Source organism: Sciurus vulgaris (genome assembly GCF_902686455.1).
Source record: "Sciurus vulgaris genome assembly, chromosome: 15".
Taxonomy (NCBI): Eukaryota; Metazoa; Chordata; class Mammalia; order Rodentia; family Sciuridae; genus Sciurus; species Sciurus vulgaris.
Window position 1 is genome coordinate 71,266,686 of NC_136476.1, and position 12,308 is coordinate 71,278,993.

At 41.5% G+C, this 12,308-nt stretch overlaps 1 long non-coding RNA gene across 5 annotated transcripts; it reads left to right on the forward strand.

Annotated features, from left to right (window-relative positions):
- Window positions 1-1,785: 1,785 nt before the first annotated feature.
- On the forward strand, window positions 1,786-11,061 carry LOC306645016. Of its 5 annotated transcripts, none has more exons than XR_013759502.1 (4): window positions 1,786-1,977; window positions 8,213-8,975; window positions 9,313-9,547; window positions 9,993-11,061. It is a non-coding gene; the product is annotated as an uncharacterized lncRNA (long non-coding RNA). The 5 variants fall into 5 exon arrangements; XR_013759503.1 differs by having other exon boundaries at window positions 9,313-9,440; XR_013759504.1 differs by having other exon boundaries at window positions 9,365-9,547.
- The last annotated feature ends 1,247 nt before the right edge of the window (window positions 11,062-12,308 follow it).

A 12,308-nucleotide genomic window follows, 5' to 3' on the forward strand; every position in this document is an offset into this window, starting at 1 on the left:
TTTTTTTTCATCTAGTGTATCAGGTCAGTAGTTAATTTTCCATTTTAAATTGAGGGCTGGGAAATTCTTTTGGTAAAGGATCACACAGTAAATATTCCTAGGCTCTTCAGCCCCGATCATCTGTTGCAATGACTCTGTTCTGCTCTCGTGCAACAGGAAAATAGACATGGACAATCCCTAACTGAGCTACAGACCATATGGAAATGAATGGGGGTTGCTGTGTTTCAATAAAACTTTATTTATAAAAATAGGTAGCAGGCAAGATCCTGCCCCTGGATTGTTGTTTTCCACCCTCTGTTCCAAGTGATAAAATACATCAGAGTTAACTTTTATCACGTTTTACTGCCCTTTCCCCTTTCCTGAGCCCTCCACTCAGTGGCTCTTCCTGCACTGGTCCTTCTTGTGGTGTCAGGTTCTATTGGCATCCTGGAACTTCCTTCCATTGCTTTCCTGTTTTGGACTCCCTGTTTCTCAGGGCTTGGCATCTTCCTCTTTCTTGTTTTATTCCTTCATTTAGCTGGAGGATGTTCTCAAGAAACTTCCTAAAACAGAGGCTGTGAATGGGAAGTAAAATGTCGGGACATGTCTATATGCTCCCCTTATGTTTGTTGATGGCTTTAGCTCAGTAAGGTATTATAGATTAAGATTTCCTCAGAATTTCTGAGGCTTTCTCCAGTTATTTTCCCAACTTCTAGCATTTCTTCTGGAAGCCTGATTGCCATTTTGAATCCTATTTGTATCTGATCTTGATCTTCTTCTCCCCCTCTCTCTGACCCTTAGAATCATCTGTTTATCCCTAGAGTTCTGAAATGCGCGTGGTGTCCTTTGGTATGGTCATTTGCAAAGCCATGCTTCGCCTGTGTCTCTCTCTGTGGTGCACATGACTCCGAGGCTTCTTCAAACAGCTTCTCCTCACCAGCTCCTGCAATCTAGCTCTTCTTTTCTCACAGGTCTGGAAGTTCCAATCCAATGTGGAGTTAGAGATGGTTCTCAACAACCAGCCGTTCCATTAGTAGAGAGGAAAAACAGTGCACAGGATTTGGGGGAGAAAGGGGAAGAGTAGGTAATGACTTTTATCTATTCATTTTTTGTTACGTTTGAGTCAATAAAGGAACATCTAAGTAGACGTGTTTAGCAGGCAGTTGGTAGGAAATTAAAATGCAGTTTAAGGAGTTGGTTTTACAGAGCAGTTAAAGGACAGAATGACATGAGGAAAGATGATTCCTTTCTCAAGGCCATGCTGCTGGTAACTGGCAGACTTAGCACCTCAAGTCATCTCTGTCTGATGCATACAGCCCATGATCAACCACAGTGTGTACCAACACCAAGCTTTGTCAAGATGCAGCCCAGGAGAAAACTGAGGCTTGGGACTGGCTTGCATTTACTCTAGGAAAATGACTTCTTAAGAAAAAAGATGCAAAATGTGGCAGAAAATTACCGAGATGAGAGAGAAGAATGCTGATTTTGCCAGACTCTGCTGGAATCTCAAGCTGGGCAGCTTTGCTGGACTGATTTGGACTTGGACCAGGCTGAGGTCTCCTGGAGACCCCTGCTGCTTTCACTCTGAGGACTTTCCCCAAGCGCAGGCTGCACTTTCTTCTCTTGCACTTTCTACCCTGCCAGAGAAAGCTGTGGGCAAGTTGAAATTCTCAGAACGCAGCTCGCTACATCCTGCCTGGCTTCCTCCTCTCTAGCTCAGCCAGAGCAGGCCAAGTCAAGAGTCATGGTCAAGTGCATCTAGAGCTGCACAGAAAGCCCTGCGCGGGGACAGGCAGCACAGGTCCCCTCTCCAGGCAGCATGCCATCGAGTTCGTGGCTTGGACTGGGGGAGGAAGAGGAAGCAGATGCCCAGAGAGTGGGGGCGTGGGCACGTAGGTTGTGAAACACCCAGAGAAACCTCCAAGCCAGCAAAGAAGATTTGGTTTCTGGAATTTGGAATTCAAAGTTTTTCAGACTCAACATTTCTGTGACTAGAAGGTGAGATAAAAATCTATGTCATTGCACTGCCTTTCACATTTGTTTTATATCATCTGATTCGAAACAGAAGTTATCATCAGTCTGATATTGTTTCCTTTTCTGAAGTGTGGTTTCATTTCGTAAAGAGCTGAGTAGGAGGGCAGGGCTGAATCATAGGAAGTGTCAGAGAGTGAGCCGTACCCCAGGTTTTGCAGCACCAGGGTCCGACAACCCTGATGCTCCACATGAAAAAGGGCTTCTGAATCCTGGGGTTTTACTTTTAGTGAGGGGCGTTTCCTTCCTTCCTTCTTCCATTTCATGTGAGATAACGAAGCAGGAGTCTGTGTCTGAATCCCACCTCCTTCTTCTGTATACTGGGTAATATTGGGACAGTTACTTAACCTCTCTGGGGCTCAGTTCTACTATTAGAGATGCAGGTAAGAAGATAATCTTCACACACACACATACACACACACACACACACCACTGCAGCTGAAGTCATGCTAATTCTAACCATTGAACAACATTGGATGTATATTTTTTCCTCTTGACGGTTACTGACTCACCAAAATAGAAGAAAAAGAATCAATTTACTGTATGCTGTTAATTTGAGGGAGAGAATTGTGGGTGTTTATGTTTTGGATCTTATTTTTAGACATTGCAAAAATGTTCCATCCACTGGATTTTGAAATTAAGAATGAGGAAACATTATTTATAACTGAATCATAAATTACAACAAGAAATCCACGTGTGATTTCAGTTCTATATTATAGGTACTTAAAGGGAAGAGAGAGAGGAGGAGGAAGGGAAGGTAGAAAACTTGAAAACTTGGCCAAGATGCGAAAGACATGGAAAGGATAAGAGACAGTGGTCTTAGGGCCAGGGGTTGGCAGATTAATAGTTTGGGTTTTATATGAATTAACATGCCATCTCTGGGCACTAGGGTCAGGTGTAGGCTGCTCCTACTTGCCTTTGAAATTCACCCTCCTTTCATCCATCCATCCTTTAATTTGTCTTTCAATTTAATAAACAACTCTAAATAAGTCCTATCTGTTTGGTCCTGTCCTGGGTACCTGCAAGGCAAGAGATTAAGCCAATTCGGTTTTCTGAGAGCTTATAGTCTTGTGGGAAAGAGGAATAGCCAAAGAGAATAGCATATGACTCATCCAGATTTGCAGTGGTGAGAAGGCTTTATGGAAGAGTTAACCCTGGGCCTGGTCTCAGGAAATAGTATGATTTGTTAGGCAGACACAATTTCTGGGTGTTCGGGGTATTAGTAACATATTCTAGGCAGAAGAAAATTCTGACCAGCTTTTGAAGTGAGCTGGTACTGTCTAAGCTAAGAGGCTGTTTATTTGAAACAGCTCTTTGTGTTCTTGGAGCCGCTGTGGCTGATGGTTAAAATGATGGATGTCACAAACTGATGAGCTTCATCCCGCTTTACTTATATTGTCTGGGTCAAACTATTTGACCTCTCTAAGCTGTAGCATCTTCAGAGTTAAAAGAAGGATGCAATTTGGGAATGTTGAAGATCTTCAGTGAATTGAGATAGTACCTGTAAAATCTTTGTGCATGGCTGGGCATGAAGTAGACCCATAAATTGGAATGATTACCTTGATTGTAATATATTGGCTTTTTGGTCCCGTAGAGTCTTAGTGGCACTGTGAGCAAGTTGGATAGGGGATGAGAGAAGATGCCCCTGTGAAAAAAGGGAGCAGATATTATTTATGACATTTTGGCTGTTGTGCTGAGCCTCTTGGAAACTTTTCTGAATCACAGTAACTCAAGTAGCGATGCTGAGGTTTTCCTTTGGGGTGCATTTCCCTCTGCGCTTCCTGAGGCTGGAGTGAAATCCACCCAAGGGTGAGGGATGTAGTGTCTTGTGGCAGGTCACCACATGGTAAAGAAAAATACAAAGCTTCAAACATTAACTTCTGAGAGCCAAGTTCTTTGGGAGGCCATTACCCACGTCAGGCACAAAGCTGTTTCGAAGCCTGGAATTATGAGTAGCACTGAGGACACCAAATGGTGAGAATGTTATGCCTCTGGACCAGGTTTCTGGAATACACACTGATGCACAGGATGCAGAGAGTCTAAGGAAAGCCATGAGAATGCTACACACAGAGCAGAGACGTTCTGAACATGGGTGGATTTGAAGTTCACTTCCCTGGGGACACTGTTTCCACTGGAGGGTAAATCGTAGCTGCTGGCCATGACTCTAGTTCTTAACTGCAGCCCAGTGGCCAGGTTTGTCCTCTATCTCCTTGCTCCTTTGGCCGTGGTTGATTCTAAGGCAGTTGCTCTCAACCTGGAGTGTGCTTCAGAATCTTCTCTCTAGACCAGATTCCTGGGTCCCACTTCCAGGGTGCCTGGCCCTGTGGGTCTAGGATGGGGTTTGACAAGTTGCATTTTCCTAAGTCCCCAGGTCATGCTGATGCTACTGGTCCAGGAAGGGCACACTGACAGCCCCTGATGTAGGCACAGGGAACTGAGCTATCCCGGACATCTACTGCTGCCCACCTTTCTTGTCCACTTCCTGCCTCTTTTTTTTTTTTTTTTTTTAATCTTTGCTGGGTGTGGTTTCTGTTGCCCACAAAGAAATAACTTTAATGCAAACAGGAGAAACTTATTTTCAGCCTGGACAAGAGAGAAATCAAAGTATGAGAGTAACACCAAGGTGTTCTCTAGAGTCTCAAGATCTGTGGTGTCAAAACAAGAATAGGAGGTGAGTCTTACTAAAGGGCCGATTTTGCTGGCGCTTTAATGAGAAGATATTTTTAACCATCTGAAATGTCTGAAAGTGGGCAGTCTTTGGTAAAAGATGACATTTTGACACACTCCTTTATCCCTGCCCTTGTCTTAAATGCCAATAAAGTGAGAGTGTGGAAACTTCGAGGCATATACTCTGAACAAGAGCGGGGAGGGTTGGGAGGAATGTGGAAAGCCAGGAAGGAGCCGACAGCTGTTCCAGAGGGTTTCAGAAGACCTGAGATCACTGATCTATACACCGAAAAGAGAGCAAGATCTGCAGTCAGAAAGGGTCTGGACTCTGAACAGTGCTTCTGAACAGGGTGATGTTGAGCCTAGAAAGAGGAGAATTTGCTGGAAATCTGAATAAGGGCAAGGTCACTTCTAGCTCAAGTGACATCTCTCCTGTTCTGGCTCAAGTGACATCTCTCCTGTTCCCTGGACTAGAACTGGCAGTGTACTCTCTGAAGGCAGCCAGTGGGACGAGTTCTGGGCTAGTGGATCCTGGGAGGATCTGGAAGAGGACGTTTCTCATGGAAAACGGGGGGGGGGGGGGGGGGGGGGGGGGGCATTTAAATAACACGCCCCTGTTCTTCTCCCCAGAATGTCGATGTCAAGCTTCCTAATGCTGGAATTAAAGATGCACTCAACAGCTTTTAGTTATTATAGTTATTACACGAAACACTTGGGAGGGGATTGGGTGTGTGTGCAGGATGCAGGACAGGCCTGTCAGGGTGTCCGACCTGAGTTCAATGTCACCGGGATTTACTGGGCACGAACGCCGCCCCACATGGCAGCCTATATGCTGTGACGGGTGCACAGGCAGTGAGATTGGTGCCCCCAGCTCTCAGTAACCCAGATGGGAAGGAGCAGCGGGCAGAGGGGCAGGAGCCTTGCGACCGCAGGCTGAGCTCGCGGAACTGCGAGCCGCTCCGCCGGGGAGTGTGGGAGGACAGGCGGCAGAAGAGACGCCATTGCGCTTAGGCCCTTTCTTTCTTGGCCTGTGTTCTGTTAAAAGGCATGCTATTTTTTATGTGTCTATCTTGAAGCTACATACATATAATTCATTCTGACTTTTCCTTTTTTTTTTTTTTTAGGGCGATATTTTTAAGATCCATTTGTGTTGCTGTGAGAGTAATTGCAGCCATTTCTTTGAACTCCTGACATTTCATGTTATTTTAAGGTGTGCACCCACCTACTTTTACCTAATCTTATCCCAGGGATGGACATCAAAATGATTTTCCATCCTTCCCCACCCACTTTCATGTCCCCACCCCCAATTGCTCTAAAAAAACTCATACACACACACACACACACACACACACACACACACACACACACACGGCAATAGGTATTACCAGAAGTGTCCCTTTGTGATTTATTGTGTTATATTCCCTGGAGAAAGATTGCTCGGTATGTGCATATGTCATGGGACTAAATATTGACAGTTTGGCCTCTAGGATATCTGCCTAGCACGTTAGTCCACCACTGGGAAATAGTGGCCAGAAAGTCCTATATCCCTACTAATCTAGTTTTTTCCCCACACAGTTTATATAATTTCAGTTAGTGCAAATGTTTATAATTTTTCTTGAGTCCCACATGTCATTTTGCATTTCTCTAATTGCTAATGATTTCAAACATCTCTTCATAACTTGTTAGCTCTTGGGCGTCTCTTTTCCAAAATTGCCTGTTTTCTAACTGTTGCCATATTTATGCTGGAACAGCTGTCTGTTTCTTCCTGTTTTGCAAGATTTTCTTATATGTTTTAAGTATTAAAATCAAGGAATATTAGATGTCCCTTGATGGCTTTAGATCTTACAAATCTATCTTTTCCAGTCATCTATTTGCTAATTTTGTCTATGATCTTTTTCATTAAACAGATACCCCTAGTCACAATTATGTTTGTCAATTTTTCAGTGACTTGAGCATTTGAAATTTAAGTTTTCCCTCCCCTTGGTTTAAAAGATACTTTTTCCACCTTTTCTTCTGTTAATTCAAGTTTTAGCTTTCACATGTAGATCTTAAGTTATTCTAGAGTTCACATGCGACGTTGGCCAGGGATACAGATGAATTGTTTTCCTTCCACATGTTGAGTATATAAGTCACATGTACCCAGCATACTGAGATTGCTTTTTCTAGTGTTTACAACAGAAGGAATGTAATGCAGGGAATTGGTTACACAGGATGGAGGGCCTGATGAGCCATCCAGGAGGTGGTGAGGCAATCTGGTCATTAGAAACAGCAGGAAGCCGCCATCTGTTTTAAGTTGAATGAGTAGCAGCCAGGAGAAGTAGTGTCAGGGAACCCAGACTCGGGTCTACTGGGTAGAAACTGAAACCATTACAGAAATTTGTGGAGGGAGCTGGAATGAGCAAAGACATACATCTGCTTCCAGAAACGCCCCGACATGCACAGAGGGCAAGACCCCACGTACATGTATGACTGCATGGCCCATGTGAGTCTGCAATATGTATGATTGGGACGGCGGGAGGTGGCGCTCCATTTATGTATGACCCATCAAAACCTATAAATGCATTCTATGGTCACGTACAACTAATTAGAACAAATAAAATAAAAAATCAAATATATTAAAAAATGAAATTAGATATATTTAAAAAAATCTATCCCTTTCCCATTGACCTGTAGTCCTACTTTTTCATATACCGAGTTCCTATTTGTCTATGTATGTATGTATCTCTCTCTCTCTCTCTCTTTCTCTTCTGTTCCACTTGCCTATTTTTCTGTTCTTGTGCCAATTCCATTTTTTAGTACTGTGACTTTATAGCCTCTCCTATCTAGTAGGGGAATTCCCTTTCATGTCTCCTCTTTTTAAAAAGTTGACTTCACTCGTCCTGGACCTTAATCCTCCTGGTAAATGTTAAAAAATTTTCTATTTTTTTGGTTCACTTTCGGTACCTGCTATTATAGTTTTGGACTTTCCTCATGTGGGTCTCAGTGCGGTGCCGTGGGGAGGGGGGAGGTGCTGCAGTCTCAGAAGCGGCGAGGGTCTCACATTCCTTGCAAGGTAGGTCAAAGGAGGCCTGGGAAGTGCAATTCCCCTGTGTTCCTGGGAGGGGAAATGGCATCTTTTGGTGGCCAACATTAATAAGGACCACAGCCTGCTTTTCCAGTCACCACATTCAGGCTACTGACCTCCTCATGCGTAAAACACAGTCATGTCCCTGCGAGGGAGACAGCACGACAGCCCACACGTTCTCTGGCATCAGAGTCCCAGCTGTCTCAGGGATGCCGAAGGGCCTCCTCACCAGGCCTGGGCATGTCTCCTCTCAGTCTGGTAATTTGCATACTAAAAGAAAAGGTTTTTCTGGGTTCCTTTCTTCCCTACCCTTAATATACAAAGACAAATCTGAAATAAATCCTACAACTGGAAAAGAACTAGAGATCTAGAAAGAAAATTTTGGCTTACTGTGTTCTGAAATTGAGTGACATGTGTCACTCTGGAGCCTGGCTTCTCACAATGGAACTGAAGAGTACCTTTCAATTGCAGGTCCTTTCTCAAGAAGTGGCCACAGCTTCAGAGTCAGAAAAGTGATCTCGATCCTTGGAAGAGCATGGCCTGGAGATGATCCTCTATGTGATGTATATCTGCTTATGGCCTCAAGGGTCATTATCTTGTCATTAAGTCTCCTAGGAGCTAATGTCATTCACAAATGGGAGCTATGCACTCTTCATCACTTTTTTCACCTGGGGATGATTTTCAGTTACAAGCAGTACATATTATAATGAGGATTATTTTAATTTTAGGAGACAAAGAAGAAATGTTTTTCTGTTAAAAAACTGGAAAAGGTGTAAACTGATAACAACTTTATTCAAAGTCACCTACAAACCTGTCACTTAAACATGACCAGAGTTTTAGGAAGTCTTCCAGTCCTTGGAAGTGAAGGGTTGGGAAGGCAAATCTTTAGTATGACAAACAGATTCCCCTCCTATGCCGGTGCCCTGTGTCAATCTCTCTTATATGACCACTGCCTTTTACTACAGTTCTTGGCACAAAAATCAGTAGACTTATGTTTTAGTTTTTATCTTCAATTTCTGGGAAGTTCTCTCTCTCTCTCTCTCTTTCTCTCTCTCTCTCTTAAGAAAAAAAGAGAAGACATGAAAAATCATGCCAAGGAGTTTGGACTTTTCTCCCATCAGGGACTGGGAACACTTGAAGGATTAAAATTGGTTGACTCATCCAAACTGATTTGTGTAGAAGAAGATTTCCCCGGAGGCAGGGATGCATGAATTAAGTGAATGAACATTTTCAGGTAGGGCGATGTTCTAAAGGTGCACTTGATCCTTTTCATGCTATACCTTAGGGATACTCATCCCCAAGTTAGAGATAAAAAAATTGGAAACAGCTGGATTCAGCAATGTGTTCAAGGATGCACAGCTAGTAAATGCTGGAATAGGGAAAGGACTCTAGTATGTACAACTAGCTAGTTTCTTTCCAAGCACAGAGTCTCATTTGAAGGTTATTTAAAAAATCTGGGTGGGCTCTGTGCCATTGGATGATGAGAAGTTAAAATGCCCCAGGAGCACATTCTTGAAGCAGCCATGTTGGCTGTTGGCTGTTTCCAGGGGTTTTCCCCCTCTGACTCACAGGTACCCGGGGAATCCTAAGGGAAGCTCAGCTTTTACTTCTTGAATTTTATAGTCCTGACAGATGCTGTGGTGATTGAAAACAGAGAGCTGAGTCCATGACAGTGAAGAGATGTAAGGAGAGACTTTGAGTAAGTCCCTGTCTCTCGGGACCTCAGTTTCCTTAACCACCAACAAGGAAAGGATCTCTGAAGTTTTCTTGCCTTCTAACATTGGAGGATAAGACTGAGTGCCTAAGGTAATGCTGAGTTCTAGATAGTGGCTCCTGTGTGGGAACTGAATTATCACACATCGAACTGGTTGGAATAGGCTATGGGGATGGGCAGAAGATACATGTGCTTAGTTGCCTGGCTGTTGTGTTTGCTGGACTGTAAGATTCCTGCAGAAGGGGCTAAACACCTGTGTAGTGCATGTCTTAGAATCCATCACTAGTGCCTGTGGATGGTGGTCAACCAGTTTTGCTGAAGGAAAGAGTAAAAGATGCAAAAAGGCAGTTGGTTCCCTAGTATATTTTCTCTCTTTCAACCTTGATAATGCAGCACTAAAATTACCTAGATACGACAGTTCAGGAAAAACCTCATGTCCCAGAATTCCTTGCAGCAAGATGTGATTGAATTCTGACCAATGGGATGCGAATGTGAATTACTGTTTTTTTTTTTTTTTTTAATTTTGTTTTTCTTCAGGAAATATTCTTAAAGTGACACAACCTGATTTCCTCCCTCCAATTTCTCCTTCTGACTGACTAAGATGGACAAATGCATAGGGGTGCTCGGAACGTGGATTGTAAGAGGAGCTACTCAGTGGGAATAGTAGAGTCACCAGAGGAATGTAGTCTCAGTATCCGACAAAGTCGAGCCTCTGTACAAACCTTGAACTATTTATGTTCATATAGGCATGAGAGAAATAGATTCCTATCTTGTTTAAAACATTATTGCTTTTGATTTACTATTATTGCAGCTGAATCTTACACGTGGGAAACACTGAAAAACAGCACATGACCTTCATAGTTTTTTCTTTAGAAAAACAGCCATTAAAAGTATTTTTGAACCTTGGTCCAGTAAACATCACAATCACATACATCGATCTAGTGATGGGCAGGAGGGACCAAACCCAGTTGGTCATTTCTTCATTTTTTAGCAACACCAGTAATTTTTGTATAAATACAGGGCTTACTTGGGCAGTAACTGGAATATTTTACATTCAGTTCCAAAAAACATTCCTTTCTTTCACTGAAAACTTTTATATTTCTCTTCTTAATATGAAGTTATTAATATAAAAGCAATTTATTATTTTTTTCTGAAGGGAATAAGGTAGGAATCTAACTTCTGACAAAAAGAATAGTGAATTATTTCAACCATTTATTTTACAGGATATATATTTTGCCATTAATTAAATATATTTAAACATTAAATTCTTATAGATAGATAGATTTAAAGGATAATGGCTAAGAATTTTACTAACTTAAGAAAAAAATAAACAAAGGATACTTAACAAGTCTCAATCTGCAAAAGCCTAAGGAAAACCACAAAAAGGAACATATTAATCAAATTTCTTCAAACAGCCATGATGAGAAAAGATACTTAAAACAGAAAAGTTTGTAGAGAGGGGCACAAATGTATAAATCCAATTTCTTATCAGACACTATGCATTCCAGAATAATGAATAGTTAAAATGCTGAAAGAAAAAAAAAAAAAAGAAATTTAAAACCTGAAATTCTCTTACCTGACAAAATCTGCAAAATTGAAGGCAGAATACAGACTTTTTCAGAAAAAGAACTGGGAGAATTCATGGTTAGCAGACCTATATTACAAATGGTTTTTAAGAAAGAAGTTCTCAGATAGAAGAAAGCAACTGCTGACTGCTTGGGAGGCTGAGGCAGGAGGATCCAAGTTCAAAGCCAGCCTCAGTGATTTAGCAAGGCCCTAAGCAACTTAGCAAGACCCTGTCTCAAAATAAAATATAAAAAGGGCTGGGGATGTGGTTCAGCAGTTAGGTGCCCTGGGTTCAATCCCTACTAGCAAAAAAAAAAAAAAAAAAAAAAAAAAAAAAAAAAAAAAAAGAAAGAAAACAACTAATGAAAATGTAGATCCACGTAAAAGAACAAAACCTGCATGCATGGTAAATATGAAATGATTTTTAATTCACTAAATTTATTAAATTTCTTAAAAATAATTGTTTAAAGCAAAAACCATATGTGTGCATTGTGGATTTTTTCCTATGTAAGAATAAGATTTTTTGCAAAGTAGCACATGAGAAGGTAAATTCAAGTGTATCATTGCAGGGTTTTAAATTTGTATGTGAGGTGGTATGTTAGTTAAAGGGCAAATGTAATAAATTAAGGATGCCTATTATGAGCCCCAGTAAATAAGCAAACAAATTAATACATAAAGAAGTATAGCTTATAAGATGATAGTATAGTTAAAATAGAATGATAAAACTATTCAGCTAATCAAGAAGAAGAGGAGAAACAAAGAATATGTGAGAAATTGTAAGAAGATATATTAAAACCCAATTGTACTCATAATTACATTGAATACAAATGGCCCAAACATTTCCATTAAAACTCAGATACTTAACACTGGATAAAAATGCAAGACCTACTATGATGCCTATAAGGAAATTAATTTATTAAGAACAGAAGATATACAACTGATCAACAAATGAAAAAATGTTCTACATCTTTGGCAATTAGAGAAATGATAATCAAAACTACTCTAAGATTTCATCTCACTCATGTCAGAATGGCAGTTATCAAGAATACAAGCAACAGTAAATGTTGGCAAGGATGTGGGGGGAAAGGTCCACTCATACATTGCTGGTGGGAATGCAAATTGGTGAAACCATTGTGGAAAGTGATATGGAGATTCCTCAGAAAACTTGGCATGGAACTACCGTTTGACCCAGTTATCCCACTCTTCGGTTTATACCCAAAGGGCTTAAAATCAGCATACTACAGTGATGCGGTCAGATCAATGTTTATAGCAGCTCAACTCACAATA